Consider the following 16,933-nt stretch of genomic DNA (forward strand, 5'->3'; position numbering starts at 1 on the left):
CTCAGCTTCTAATTGGCTTGCAGCAAAGGCTCTTGCTGTTATTTCTTTTCTTTGATAAAAAGTCTCATGTAGCCTAGGTTGGCCCTGACCTCTCCAACAATAACCTTGAGGATCCTCAAACACGTCACAGGCATGTAGAACTGAGGATCAAACCAGGACTTCTTGCATGCTTCGCAAGCAGGCTACCAAGTGAGCTATATCCACAGCCTTATTTTTATCTTTTTCAAAACACTGATTTTTATTCTAATCCTCTGGCAGGTACTAAGTTGGAATTTTAACCTCCTGGCAGTCACTAACTCTATAACCACTTCACTGATAATATTCACAAATTGTTGATCCCCTGTCATTTTATAAATATGAAACATACAAAGCAGTAATAATAAAAACAGATTTTTCAAAAGCCTGTAGGGGCTAAGCATGGTGGCACACACCTTTAATCCCAGAATTTAGAAGGCAGAGGTACGAGGATCTCCCTGAGTTCACAGTCACCCTGAAACTACATAGTGAATTCCAGGTTCAGCCTGAACTGAGTGAGACCCTACCTCAAAAAACCAAAACTTAAAAAAAAAATCTTGAGGCTGAAGAGATGGAGTACTGGTTAAGGCTTGCTTGCCTGCAAAGCCAAAGAACCCAGGGTCAATTCCCCAAGACCCATATAAAGCCAGATGCATGAAGCAGCCATGCGCCTAGAGTTCATTTGCAATGGCTAGATGCCCTAAAGCTCCCATCCTCTATCTGCCTCTTTCTCTACTTCTCTCTCCAAAATAAATAAATAAAAATAAAATATTTTTTAAAAATTTTTTAAATTTTAAAAAAGTTTATAAAAAATCTTGTAGGGAAAGACAGCTTGAAGATCCCATTTCCCAATCAGGCTTCTTGACATTTCCTACTTCTACAGAAACCTTAAAAACTTTTTCTTGTTTTTTTTTTTTTTGTTTTTGTTGTTGTTGTTGTTGTTGTTGTTTTTTGAGGCAGGGTCTCACTCTAGCCTAGACTGACCTAGAACTCACTCTATAGCCCCACGCTGGCCTGAACTCATGGCAATCCTCCTACCTCTGCCTCTCGAGTACTGGGATTAAAGGTGTGCACCACCATACCTGGTTTAAGCTTAAAAACTTAATTTTAATTTAAACTTTATAGTTAAACAAATATTTATAAAAAGATCACTATTAAGAGTATTGATAGCAGCACAATTCAAAAACCCACAAAAATAACCAAATTAAATTAATCTCAAAGTTGTTTTCACAGCTGTGTTCAATTACAGATTTGCTACTGGCCTCTAAATGTCATGACTTCAAGCAGTATATTAAACTTTACCAGTCATAATTTAATCTGTAAAAATAAGACATTCAACTATATGATACAGAAGTCTTTGCAATAATATAGCTACTCAAAGAGACCCTCACAAAGACTCACAGAAATACTTCACAGAGTTACTATTTTACTGCTAAAGATGGTCTGGTAAACCTAGAAAATACTCATAAGCTCATTACCTAAGAGTGAACAATGTTAATGCTTACAGACTAGAAAAACATGCCACAGTGTTATATGTGAAAAAACTAACAGTAATACTAATATGACATATAACTTGGGCCTACTTTTTGAACTTATGAACTTTGTCCTATGTCATAAGAACATTTAAGTGGCCACTATTAAGTGGTTGGGCAGATGGCTCAATGGATAAAGCACTTGCCATGCATGTACAAGTACATGAATGAGTTCAGGTCCCCAGAAGCTACATAAAGCCAGACACTGCTGTGGGTATCTGTAATCCCAGGGCACCTACAGCAAGATGAGAGGAGAATCCTCAGAAGCATGTGGAGCAGCTAACCTGGCACATAAGAAGAGATGAAAAATGACACCCTGCCTCAATCAAGGTACAAGATGAAGTCACACCCAAGGTTGTCCTCTGTCCTCCACATATGCTCCTTCACGTGGCACATGCCCTCAAGCCCAGGCACGTGTATGCACAGGCACACACGAGCACACATACACACACACATTCCATACATAAATAAATGAATATCTACCACCAGGATATAAATTGGTACTGAATTATGGAAAACTATAATTAGTCACTTTAAAAAATTAAAAATAGAACTGTCCTAAGATCTAGCAATTTCCCTTCTTGGTATAGATCCATGGGAAATGAAATCAGCGTCTTGAAGAGATCGTGTAGTCCCATATTCACTGCAGCGTTATTCATAGTAGCCAAGATAGGAAAACAATTTAAGTGGCCATCAACAAGCCATGGTACATATACACAAGAGTACTATTCGGTCATGACAAGAACCTGGTGAATATCATAAGAAGTGAAATACACCAGACATGGAAAAGCAAACAGTTTGAAAAAAGTTGAACTCAAAGACAAAGATAGCATGGTGTTTGCCAGGCACTAGGAGATGAGAGACATGGATAGGTGTTGATAATTGGACACAAAGATTAAGTTATAAGTTGTAAGTATTGAATGATATGGATGAGTTAGTTTCATTGTGATAACCACTGCACCATGTACACACATCTCAAATCATTATGCTATATGATAAGAGTACATTCAATTATTTGTCATAAATTAAATATTATCAAATGCACAACTAAGTCATCAACCCCACAAAGTCTATCACAGAAAATTCAAGTTACTACATAAAGTACAGAACTGTAAAGGAAAAATATTTAGCAACTGTATTTGTGAAAGTTTGTCAAGACATGCCATAGAGAGTTACAGTATCATAAGAGAACTGACCCAACTTTTAAAAAATGTTTATATTTATTTATTTGAGGGAGAGAGAGTGGGGGGGGGTATTTTATGGGCACTCCAGGGCATCTTGCACCTGCAAACGAACTCCACATCTGTCTTTACACAAGTATTGGGGAATTGAACCTGGGCTCACAGGCACTACAAGCAAGTGCCTTTAACCTCTGAGCCATCTTCCCAGCACCTGACTCAACTTTTAAAAAGCAAGTACACAGCAATGGCAATGATGGAAAAAATCTTCACTATAAATTTATTTTTTGAGTTTTCTACATCCCAAAAGATTGGGGATAGAACCAGTTTAAATACATATCCTGAGTTTAGACTTCAGTTCCAAATGTCACCATACAATTTCAAATAATACAAAGTTTACAAATAGTTATGAATTGACAAGATTATAGGAAAAGTTCTGAGCTTTGGAATCATTTCTCTTCATTGTCACCACTTGTCCCTTCTTGATGAGTAGAAAATAAGTTTTATTTAAAAATCCATTGTAGCCAGGTATGGTAGCAAAATTCCAGCACTTGGGAGGCTAAGAGAGAGGACTACCATGAGTTCAAAGCCAGCTTGAGACTAGAGAGTAAGTTCCAGGTCAGACTGGGCTAGAGTGAGACCCTATCTTGAAAAACCAAAACATAAAAAAGTAAATAAGATCCATTGTTTTCCAAAGACCCTTCTCAGTAAGCACAGCAGACACTTAATAAAACGTGAAAGAAAAAAAAGGGGAGAAGCTAGGCACCAGATACTAATCCTGGTCTATACAACCAACATTGAAAGAAAAATGGGTGCTAGCAGAGCAGCATTCATTAGGGCCACCCCAGAAACGCCCTGATGCCAAAGAGGCCAGAGCCTGAAGGCTTTTGGAGACACAATGTACTTTTAATAGAAACCAAGAGGAAGGAAGAAAATGCATATCCAAAAAAAATCAATCATAAAATATTTGAGTAATGAGAGACCAAACAGTCACTGAAAGAAAACCACATTTCCTCAGCAGGGGCAGACCCTGCAAAGATCAGAGTTAGCATGGCAAGAGGCTCTGCAGAGTAAAGCAGGCTGCTAGGCACAATTAAGTCAGTCATGGAGTCAGATTAGAGGATCTTTCCCGCTCCTATATGTTCCACATCTTCAAGGACACCAGTGATGAAACTGTTTGATCCTGGCAAATGCTTAAAAAGACGAAATGAGATGACTATCTATTCTCAACTAGAAATACCTAAACGAGGCATAAATTAGGCCCAATGAGGTTGCCTTTTAATCTATCAAGAGGCAGACATGGCTATTTGATTCTATTACTAAACAAAGGACTGTGGTCATGAGGGGAGAATTCTTCAAACTTATAAGGACCTCCTACACTTATTAAATATAAAAGAGCCTTTAAAAGTCCATCACAGGTATAATTTTGGACTATAATTTTTAAAGGAAGATTTTTTTCTTAATGTAGTCAAGCAGGCAGAGAGCCAATCAATCCATTAGAAAAATCAAAGAGCTAGAAACCTATGCTCTGTCATTAATTCAGCATGCAAACAGCATTGCTACAAGCGTCTTCTTTTAAAGCTGGACAGCAGACAAAAAGTGGGGGATCTCCATGATATCTATCCTACAAGTGGGGCAGTTCATACTTCTGGCTAATGCTATTTCCTTAGGGGTGAGCCAGTGTCACAGGTATAAGCAGTATGTACAGTGATAAAAGACAATACCATAAATAAAGACATTTCTGATTTAACTTTCATGGCTATAATTTAGGCAAAAAGGAAACTGGGACTATGCAACCCTTTCCCCTGCCCCTTTAACAATAAGTACATCACACACTACACTGTGCAGTGATAGTTGGTAATCATAAAATGTTATACTCCAAAGGCTCTTGTAAATCCACCTAATGTACCAAGTCTAGCCATGATTAGCTGGGGTAGGGGGGAAGGTTGAGGGATTGGAAGATAGCCTGAGTTCCTGAGAGCTCAATCACAAGGGTATGTGTAAAAAGCAGGGTCTGTAATCCCAGCACACCTATGGTGACATGGGAGGCAAAGAAAGGAGAATTTCCTAGAAATTTCTGGGCTACCTACCCTGAATGCATTGAGGAACAATGAGAGACCCTGCTTCAAACAAGGTAGAAGGCAATGTCCAACACTGGGGATTGACTTTGACCATCACACACACATTACACACACCTATGCACACACCCCAAGAATACTAAAAAAACAAAGAAAAGCCTGAGTGAAATGGAGAGTAGTACCCCAAGCAGAAAGAGAGGAGACCCTATACTTCCAGCTTACTCAACACTGCAATCAAAGTCCTTCCAAGTTAAACTTGCTCCTGAATGAAGAATCTTCCTGAGGGGTTACTCTACCTAGCAGGACTGCTTTGCTTTGGTTTGGTTTTGCATTTTTTAATTGAAAAATCATTGCAAACTACTAGACTGAAGCTATTTCCCCACTGCTCTGGTATGTGATTCCTCCTGCAGGTAGCTGCCAAAGGTACACACTATGCAGAAAATGGAAGTGCTGCATTTATAGAAAGGAGCAGCTTTGTGGAACATGGATGATCAGCAGCTGAGTGAGGGACAAGTATCTGGTGCTTCACTTATAATGAGGATCTGAATTACACAAGCCTCCAGGACCATGAAGCTGTGCTGCCCTGCACTGCCTGTTGTGAAATGATAGATAGGAAGAACTGAGTGAGCCACTTACTCAAGGCCAAACACGAGCTGCTTCAGCATGTGCATTCACATATACTGACCTCTCACTTCAATGAAGATCTAGAAAATGCTACCCATTCTAAAGTGGGTTGGAAAAGGCAAGCAAGCACTCAATGTTATTATAGCTTGCATATAAACATATATATGTGCGTGTGTGCGTGCGTGCATGCATGTGTGTGTGTGTGTATCGTAGTATACATATGTACTATATATACTACTAGGACCAAATTAATCTATACTGCCACAGGAGATTGGCACTGTTGTCCACAGGAATGCCTCTCTTCTCCTAAGAGAAGCACTCTGCAAAACGAAGAATGCTGTACTTGTCAGGAGTAGGGGGTGAATTTTGTCAGTGACAGAAATGTATACAGACAAAGAGGAATTATATTTCTTTTGTACAAGAAAAATATGTTAGATACTTTCTGAAGAATGTTTTTACCTCCCTGGATACAATCATTTCATCATTCACAAACATCTGTAATCAAAATTTACAATGCATAATTTTTCTAATAAAAATAACAAAGTTTTCAACCATTTACACAGGAAAAAAAAGAAGAGGAGGCCCCAAACTTGTATATACATATACATCACATACACATACATACCAAACAAATCTTTCACTGCAATATGAACTTCCAAGTGTTTATATTTCAAATATCTGAAATAACTTAAATATAAAATCATGTAAACTATAAAAGCTTAATGTAGCCAGGCATGATGATGCATTCCTTTAATCCCAGCACTTGGGAGGCAGAGATAGGAGGATCACCATGAGTTTGAGGCCACATCGAGACTACATAATGAATTCCATGTCAGCCTGGGCTAGAGTGAGACCCTACCTCAAACAAAACAAAAGTTTAATGTAATTAAAGCACCAGGGAAATGGGTTTTAAAAGCACTATCACTGATTTTATGCCTTCAGAACCTTCAGAAGATTTATTGCAACATGAAAATAAAGCCTGAGTTGTGAAATTTATTTGACAGATATGGCATTATTATAAACCTTGCAATATCAAGGCATCATCAAGGTTTATGCTGCTCACATACATTAATCTTCATCTTACCTAGATTTTATTCATACATTTAAAAAACTAGTTACAAGCCTGATGACAAATGATAAGCTGCATGGCAGTGTTTGTAATATTCCTTAATATAAATGTAATGTTCATATAATCATTAAAAAATTTGGAGACCTCCACTGACTTAAGAATTTATAACCCTCCCATTACACCATGCAAGTCTTGGAAGTCTTATAGATAGAAACTGTATGTACCCGTGTTTTCAGCATTATTTATGACAGAATTAGAAAATTTGACTATTTTAGACTCAAACAATTTATTCAGAGTTCTCATTTTATTTATAATATTCAAAGTAATAAGACATCACAATTGTGCAGCATTTAATAAGTGGTAAACCACTATTTTTAATTCATTTAACCCTCAAAATGATGCAGAGTTAAAATTTAACATTAACTTCCTTTTACAGATGAAAAAACTGAAACAAAGACCAAATTACTTGTCCAAAATTTACAGACAAGTGTAATAGCCGAGATTCAAATACAAGCAATCTTGCTCCAGAACCTTCACATCCTAATCATATTTCTAGAGTGGGACATGTTAAATGCCCCAGACCCCCTTCCCGACTTCCTACCTCTGTGTGAAGACCAAGAATACCTGAGGAGGCAAAGATTCCACAGTAAATTCCCACCATCTGCCACCCTTTCAATGAGCAGACTCACAATGTCAAGTCCTTCAAAACATGCTTGAGAGTAAGTAAAGACAAAAAAAAAAAAATCCCTTATACTTCCATGAAAAAGATAACAGATACATAACTCAAAAAATTATAAAGAACTACAGAGGTAGTTTTCTGAACATTCTTTTTCAGATTACACCTCTTAAAAACATAAAAAAAAAAAACCAATGCTTCTTACAGCTAATTTAATGGATAACTGATAATGACTACACAGTGTGAGGGCTAGGAGTGTAGTTCAGTGGTAAAACACACCCAGCATGCAAGAGGCCCTGTATTCCATCCCCAGAACACCAAAAAACAAAAACATGCAGCACGGTATTTTCCTAAGAAAGGTGTACAGATAAATAAAGCAGAAACCAGAACCCAAAAATACTTCTTATATGCACAGCCAAATGATATTCCACAAGCATGATAGGGCTACATAATAGAAAAGGCACAATCTCTTCCAACAACTGATACCCTCAAAACTAGGTATCAGCATGCAAAAAAAGTTGGACTTTTATCTTACACTATGTAAAACCTTTACTGAAAATGGATGAAAAACCTAAGCATAATACCTAAAACTGAAAATTGAGAAGAAAATTCAGGGCAATGGTTTCATGACATTTGGTTTAGAAAGGACTTCTTAGATATGATGACAAAAACAAAAATAGACAAACACTGTATTTGTTATTTTTCAGTGTTATGACCAAATACCTGTCCAGAAGCTACTTAAGGATGAGTCTGTTTTAGCTTACAAGGGAGTCATGGACACAGACACCACCTCCACAGCAGGAAGAAGAGAGCAATGAGTATTGCCGCTGAGCTAACTTTTTAAAAGTGTTTTCGTTTATTTTTATTTATTTGAGAGCGACAGGCAGAGAGGAGGGAGGGGGGAGAGAGAATGGGTGTGCCAGGGTCTCCAGCTATTGTAAAAGAACTCCAGACACATGCGCCCCTTTGTGCATCTGGCTAACGTGGGTCCAGGGGAATCGAGCCTTGAACCAGAGTCCTTAGGCTGCCCAGGCAAGCACCTTAACTGCTAAGGTATCTTTTCAGTCCTAACATTTTTCTTTTTATTCAGTCTAGCACCCCTGCCCATGGAATGGTGCCACCCACATTAGATTAGGTCCTCCTTTGGACTTTGTGGTCTCTAAAATCATAAGCCAAAGTAAACCTCTTTTGTTATAAAGAATGGTCTGTGATAATGTTAAGAACAACACAAAACACAGTAAGATCATCACTAATCATCAGACAAATCAATATCTGTCTTCCATAGCCACAAGTGTTTGTGATTAAGTCTCTTACTGAATTCCCAGCTGGTGGACACTTTGTGAGGAGGTGTGTCACTGGTGGCAGGCCTTGGGATTTTATAGTCCTGGACACTTGCCAGTGCTAGCTCAGCTCTCTCTTGTTGCTTCCTCTTTGCTGGTGTAACAAGATGCAAACACCTTGCTATCTGTTCATGCCATGCTTTTCCCACCATGCTGAAACTTCCCCTCAAAATTGTAAGCCAAAACAAACCCTTTCCTCCTATAAGCTGCTTCTGGTTGGGTGTCCTAGCCTCAAGAAGGTGTCGTATTGTCTTATACCAGTTAAAATGGTCACTAATTTTTTTCAAAAACATAATACTTACTGTTTTACATACATGAATATGAAGAAATAAGAACACTTATCCACTGTCAGCAAGAATATAACATGCCATAGCTAGCAGGGAAATCAATATAGACAAAAAGTTTCTCAAGAAATTAAAATAGGAAGATTGCATGACTCAGAAATCCCACTTCCGGATATATCCAAAAGAACTGACAATATGATATGACCTCCATGTTCAATGAAACACTGTTTGTAATAGCTAAGAGGTAGAAGTGACCTAAATTTCCATCAATAAATGAATGAGGAAATAAAATGTACTACATTCAAGCAATGAAATATTATTCCACCTTAAAGGAGGAAATCTTGTCATATACATCAGCAAAAAAAAAAAAAAACTAAAGACAATGGGTTAAGTGAAGTAAAAGAGTCACAAAAAGACATGCCACATGATTCCATTTATATGAATTATCTATGGCAGTCAAACTCAAAAAAACAGGAAGCAGAGTGATGGCTGCCTGGACACTGGCAGGAAAGAGCAGGAGGAGCCACTAAGAGATGTGGATGTTGGTCATGTGGTAAGTGGCAGTCTGAAAATCTGTTGCTGACTGTTGATGGCTTTGCATATACACTTGAAAACTGTTAAGAGGGTACATTATATATTTTGCATGGGTTCGGCATTTTTGTAGCCACATTGAAAAATAAGAATTTTCATTCATGTGTTTATATGTATAAAATAAATTGCTATTAAATAACCTTATTTATTTGGTCATGTCCTTTAACTTTATTAGATTTAAGTTAACCAGAGAAACAAATCTACTTGTAAAATACTCATTTAAGGTATGAAAGGACAGGATTGAGATTTTCATATTCAGTATTATATTAAACCAATCATATTATTTCCAGGTAACTTTTCTCTGACATTTTACAGAATATAATCTCTCAACACTCAGAACTTAGGAATTCATCAAAAAGCTTCTAGGGCTAAAGAGATTGCTCAGTGGTTAAGGCACTTGCCTACAAAGCCTAACAACCTGGGTTTGATTCCCTAGTACCCACATAAATCCAGATACACAAAGTAGCACATGCATATAGGGTTTTTTACAGTGGCAGGAGGCCCTGGCATAGCCATTCTCATTCATTCATAGTCTTTCTCTCTTGCTTGCCCCATGTAAATAACTAAACAAATAAAAATATTTTAATACACTTCCAAAGACACCAATCTTAGAAAAAGATCTGAACCCAGTACCACTCAGAATTATAATGTGAGCTATACATGGAAATTATTCTAGTTACAGCATTTTAAAAATGTTTAAACTAAATATTATATTTTACTTAGCCTAACTTATTTAAAACATTTCCAAGTGCCATCAAGTTAAAAAAAATACAGTATGCAAAAGTGGTTCATGGCAGAACATGTGTTTAACATGCATATGGCCCAGGGCTCATTCCTCAGCACCAGAAAACTCAACAAAAACTATAAAGATTTTGTGCATTCTTTTAATCATATTGTCTTGACAAATCTTCTATATATTTTGCACCTGCAACATGCCCCAATTCGAGCATTTAGCTTGCATTGGAACTACTTCACACATTTAGCTACAGTTCAAAAAAGTAAGTTCACACATCCAACTTGTCTAAGCTTCTGTATAATTTTCTAATAAATGAATCAAGTCTGACTTAAATTTCACTAAAATTAAATAAAAATTTGGATCTAGCTCCTTAGTATGGCCACATCTCTGCCTTGAGAACCCCTCAAAATAAGTAAATAAAGGCCAGGCATAAATTAAGATAAAATGAATAGAAGCAAAACATAATACTGTGGATACTCATTAACTTCACTTGACAATGTATAGATCAATCACTGATGGAAAAATAACTCTCATGTTTATGGACCAAAACACTGATAACAAAAACAAAAAAGATACCAGGCTTGCTCTCTCTACAAAGAAACAGCTCTTGTTACCACCCATACATGGTTTATACAAATAGGTAATTTGTCAGGTTCAAGAGTTTTAGAGCCACTGGTAAGTTGTCCATTCCACAGTAAATAACCTTCTATCCATGATCATGCAAGCAACCCAAATTCAACTCAATGGACAAAAACAATTAAAAAGGAATGAAAGTAAGATGGTAATTAATGGAGAAAAAGGGTGTTAGCAGGAGTGGAAGGAGGAGAAAAGGGCAATATGCAAATAAGATCAAAATATATTATATGCATGTGTGAAAATATCAAAAAAATTAAAATTAAAAAGTAACTTACTTTTTATTAATAATTGTAATAATCATAACATCTAACACATGCGTTATCTTTTATTCTATAGCAGAAATTGTTCTGACCTTTTACATCTATTAGTTTGCTTAATCTGCATAACAACCTTGTCAAGTAGGCAATCTCAGTGTTATGGTTTGGGTATAAGATGCATCCAAAAGCTCATGTGTTAAAAAGTCGATCCCTACCTGGGGGCTCTATGAAGAGGTGATTAGATCATATGCGTGAAACCATTTATGAACTTAAAGTGAGTGAATGGGCTGTTAGGAAGTGGGACCTAGTTGGGGGAAGTGGGTCAGAAACATGGGTGCCACATTTATGAAGGGTATATCTGGCCCTGAGCTCTTCCTATCCATCTCTGTTCCCTGGCCACTATGAAGAGAACAGCTCAGCTTCACTATCTGCTCTCTGCCATGGTAAAATTTTTCACATGCTCAAAAACAGCAGAGACAAAAAACCATAGGCTGGACCCTCTGAAACTGTTAGACAAAATAGATACTTCCTACCTGGAGTTGTTCATGCCAGGTATTTTGTCAGAGTAGCAAAAAGTCTGATGAACACACTTAGCATTACTCTTTTGAAGACAATGAAAGGAAGGAAGGGACAGTTAACAAACAAAGGTCACACAGGTAGGTAGAAAAGGACCTGAGACTTAACCCACAGCCACTCAGCATCAGAAAGCAAGCTATACTGCCCTACACTGCCAAGATGACAGAATTCACCCTGGTTGGTTTGAGAATCGGAAGACCATTGATTACTCAGCCCTCCAAATCAGATGAAAACATCTTCCCACATTTGCACACCACAAACACCCAGTAATCTGTGTATTTACTCTGATCACCACTCTGCCTCACACTCACATGCAAGAAATTTAGATCTAGAATGAAGTCAATACAACCCAATTAGAGAATTCCCACTGCACTACCCTCCAGAGGATTTCATGCAACTGAATGCTGATCCAAACAGAAATCCCATGGCTTATGGGTCATCTACAGGAACAGTTAATCATAAATTGCTTGCAGTATCACAAACTCTAAACCACTTTTAGTAATGGGGCCCAGAACCAGGCAATGAAATCTTAGCTACAATTGATAAACTCATGAGCCAGGCCGGAGAGATGGTTTAGCGGTTAAGCACTTGCCTGTGAAGCCTAAGGACCCGCTTAGAGGCTTGATTCCCCAGGACCCACATTAGCCAGATTCACACGTGTCTGGAGTTCATTTGTAGTGGCTGAAAACTCTGGCGTGCCCATATTCTCTCTCTCCCACCCTCCCTCTTTAAAAAAAAAAAAAAAAAAAAAAAAAAAAAAAAAAAAAAAAACCTCATGAGCCAATTTCAGATGGCTCCAATCCCTTATCACAGGGCTATCAATAAATTCCCAACTATTTCAAGTTCTTTTACTCTTACTTCCTTTAAAAGCTCAAAATACTTTGTAAGAGAAGTGATGAGTGAAGCCTGACAAAGGGACACCTGAGTGGAAGAAGAAGGAGGGACTGGGAAGCAGGCTGCCTCAACACAGATGTGGTTTTGGTGCTGGCTTCCTTCTCTGCCTGTTCTCATAGCACAGCTCTCTCTTTCCCCCACATAGATGGCTTCCCTGGTACCGTTTGTTTAACCGCATGTGTATTAAAACTTATTTAATACATTATAAAGTCTTCTATAAATGAGCAATACCATTGAAGAAAAAAAAAACTTGCTATAAAAATTTAAAGGTCAAGTTCTCAGTTAAAATTTCCAAGTGGCTTTAGCAGCCAGCGGACCTGTGGGCAAAACGGAACAACCCCAACCCTTGATTTTATTTTAAGCTTCTCAAGAAGCAGTAACTTTCCTGGCCTAATGTATTCCTATATGCAATGACTACTTGAGCTTCTTGCTGTGCCCCACCCAACTCTTAAAGACAGTGCATTCTACAAAGCACAGACCATCTTAAAGCACTACGCCCCACCCAAACCTCCTCACCCCAAAATGGGGTATTTCGTTATCTAGTCTTTCCTGGCAAATACATGAAACTGAATTCCTTAGAGAGAAATTTCAGAAGAATTATCTTATATTAGAACATTTTAAGTCCCATCAATTCGTAGTCCATCATAAAGTTAACAAGAAGCCTTTCTCCTGACACTTTCTGTTCAAAAACAAACTCAAAAGAACTTTCAATGTTGCATGTGCTGAAATACAACAATCAGACAGAAAACCTTGCCAAGCCAAGATGTCAGTTTCTGGCTTTAGGATTTCATGGAGAGCTAATTATGCTAAAAATCAACTTTTCATACATTCTCAAGCTACCTAAAGGCTCTAAAACACAAATATTATAGAGGAAGAAAATTACACATGTGTGTATTACAACCTGCCACACCCAGACACAGAGAAATTACCTACGATTTAGTAGCAGTAGACTTTTATTGCTTCTTGAAATCTATGTTAATCGTTAAGTCTATATTCAATCCCAGTCCCCCATATGTGCACACACAAATATTCAACCCACTCTGATAAAATCAGTAATTACACTTGCCTCCCCCTTCAGTTGCCAAGTCATCAGATCCACCCACCAGATCCCCTTATGACTGTAAAGTTTATGGATTACTTATTTCTCAAGCTTTATTTTTTTTCCTGACCCACTACAACCCCTTTCCTTTTATAGAGCTCTAATCAATTCTCAGAAGCATACTGGGGGAGGATGGTGAGCAATAGTAGCAAAAAGATGTTTCAAATTTTTCCTTTATTACTTGGAGGCTTCTGTGAAAAGAACTTTACAGTCATACCAGAGCCTTCTTATAACATGCAAGTAAGGGAGTTGAAGCGCCACTTTCAGAAGTGCTTTTTTTAAATTTCTCCAAATTTCTTTTCCAGTTAAAGTCTGCCATCACACTGAGTAAGTAACCTAAGCAGCATCACCACTTCCCTGCCTGCACCACCACTGGGAGATAGGCCGAAGCTGCAAGAACATGCCCTGCCCCATTCTAAGCCTGTGTGAGGGGAGACGACATTCTGAGAGTGGATGAGAAGAGATCTATGTATCCAGTGGTTAGTGCTGCCTTAAGCATAAAGTTTTGAATTGTTGTTGTTTTATTTACAAAGGCCTAAAACAGGCCACTGGGCACTCTTCAACAGTAAGATGTTCACACTTTTCTTGGTAACAATGAAGTTGTTGTCCAAATAAACCTTAGATTTTCTTAAATAAACTTTTTTTTTATTTTTATTTTTCAAGGTAGGGTCTTGCTCTAGCCCAGACTATCCTGGAATGTACTATATAGTCTCAGGCTAGCCTTGAACACACAACAATCCTCTGACCTCTGCCTCTCAAGTGCTGGGTTTAAAAGCATAAGCCACCATAACAGAATAAGAAAATATCTTAATGAAAAATTCACACAGTCAATATGGAAGACTAGTGCACACAATATTCAAGTCCCACATAGACAAGCCAAGTTTCACTGAGCCTTTTAAAAGACTATCCCTAAATGTCATTATCAATGCACTGAAAGCTGTAAGCTAAACAATCAGCTTTCACACAAAAATTCAAAGAACTTTTGAAGCTACTTTTCTAATAAAGACTTTCTCTGCCTCTGAAAATCTGACCTTACTGTAACAGGCGTCAGAATCCTGAAGTAAGTCTTTGTTTTATGGCCATGGTCTATACTTTAACCTCATGAATTCTACAACACTTTTAAATGCCAATTAAAGGGCGGGGGGGAGTCCTTCAATTTCTCCACACCAAGTGTGACTCTGTAGAAAATGGTTTCCTGGGGGTGGGGGAAGGGAAGAGAAGCCTATCATTGCTGATATTTTTATTCCTTACTTCCAAAATACAAGAACTTACACTCACGTCGGCAGGAGGCAGCAGGCCTGGCACCTCCACTTAGGGACTCACAGAAGCCGGCAGAGCACCAGGCACCCGGCCAGGCACGGTGTTAAGTGCTCTGGACTTCACAGCAGTACAAAGGGGTGCAAATCCTTCCACTCCTGAAGCTCACTTGACCTAAATTCATCCACAGTTCTCAGCAAATAACATTTACCAAGCACTCCTGGGCCACTCGATATGTTTGCAATGAATATTTTGTCTAAAGAAGATCCTATTCATTGTCTGGCTGGCCTCCCAACTGCAGAAGGGTTGAGACCATGCCTATGGAAAATTCATCTCTAAATATTAATGCAGTGCTTACCACACTTGACCTTTTAAACATTCTTATCTTACAGATCTAGAAGACAGGAAGCAAATAGGAGCTTGAATATGTAACAAAATGTTTATAACTACATTTGAGGCTTTCCCAGCTTCTAGAAGAAACACTTTGTTTGTTTGTTTGTTTGTTTGTTTGTTTGTTTGTTTGTTTGTTTAATTTGCAATAATCGAATCTAAGCACTCCGAACATTGCCAGCAGAAGAAAATGCACCCAGGTCATGGTATACCAACTTGAGGAAATTTTACCAAACTAAAATCCCAAATCTCTGAGTCAAGCATTTCCCTTTAGAGAAAAGCAAGTCAAGTGTTAGGGGCTACCAGCTCTCTAGACCCCTGAAAATGACAACTGGATCCTTCCAAGTCACAATTTTCCCTTCCCTAATCAGTTTTAAATCCTATTTGTTCAAACTGAATAAATTTCACACTTAAGATTTTTTAACTGGCATCATACTTTCTGGATAACATTTTTCATGTAACTTCTCATTGAATGGACATTAATGATTTAAATCTGAGCAATTCTACTTCCTTATCCCAAAGCTTAATTTCCTGTACTGTAGTGCTTTCACTTCACCTTAAAAAAAAAAATCTCAGTGCACAATGTTTAAAGACCTCTGTTCGCTATTACATAAGAGAACTCATAGCCTGAGAATATAAGGGATACATACAGGTTGTTACAAGTTCTACTACTCACTCTGACAGAGGAAAGTGCATCTCAGTCACAAAAGCCAGGTTCCACATACTTGTGCCAACTTAAAACTCATTTTAAAATTATTAAACACCACAAATAAGTGATAGAAATAAAACATACAGAGAGATGGAGAGATGATTTAGAAGTTAAAGCACTTGCCTGTAAAGCCAAAGGACCTCAGTTCAATTACACAAGACCCCACATAAGCACAAGGGGGCACATGCATCTGCAGTTCATTATCAGTGGCTGCAGGCCCTGGTGCACCCATTCTCTCTCTTTCTATCTCTCTCTCTGCCTGTTTCTCTCTCTCTCAAATAAATAAAAACTAAAATATGAAAAAAAGAAGACACACAAATAATCTATACTGAATGTGATAAGAAATAAATGTAAACAACGGGTAATTTTTTATTAATTGAACAAAGCACATGTCAGCACAACAAAGATAATCACATTAAACATATATCTTAAACCCTTGACCAACTTCATGTATTTTTCTCTGTCAAAAATACCAACTATTGGGCTAGAGAGATGGCTTAGTGGTTAAGTGCTTGCCTGTGAAGCCTAAGGACCCCGGTTCAAGACTCGGTTCCCCAGGTCCCACGTTAGCCAGATGCACAAGGGGGCGCACGTGTCTGGAGTTCGTTTGCAGAGGCTGGAGGCCCTGGCACGCCCATTCTCTCTCTCTCCCTCTATCTGTCTTTCTCTCTGTGTCTGTCGCTCTCAAATAAATAAATAAATAATTTTTAAAAACTTTAAAAAAAAATACCAACTATTCTTTGAGTAGATACCTATTGCTAAGGATACCTCTCAAATAATAAAATATCACAGGCATTTTGCCTCTTCCCACACCTGGATTTGTGTTTTTAGCTTTGGGTCACTGGGTCAACATGAAATTTATTATTTCATGAATCAATAAAATAAAGATAAAAATGAATGCTTTTGAAAACCTAAATTAAGTTCTATGCACAAAAATTGTCAGCGAAAGGGAGCAGATAGAATAATTTCTGTCTCATAAATAGAAAGAGAAC

General features: G+C 37.9%; 1 protein-coding gene across 2 annotated transcripts in view; it reads right to left on the minus strand.

Moving 5' to 3' along the window:
- Nucleotides 1-16,933, minus strand: part of Mllt3 (MLLT3 super elongation complex subunit) — a 296,116-nt gene that overhangs the window by 204,700 nt on the left and 74,483 nt on the right. The gene's annotated exons all lie outside the window — the stretch shown is intronic.

The sequence above is a fragment of the Jaculus jaculus genome, chromosome 1, assembly GCF_020740685.1.
Source record: "Jaculus jaculus isolate mJacJac1 chromosome 1, mJacJac1.mat.Y.cur, whole genome shotgun sequence".
Classification (NCBI taxonomy): domain Eukaryota; kingdom Metazoa; phylum Chordata; class Mammalia; order Rodentia; family Dipodidae; genus Jaculus; species Jaculus jaculus.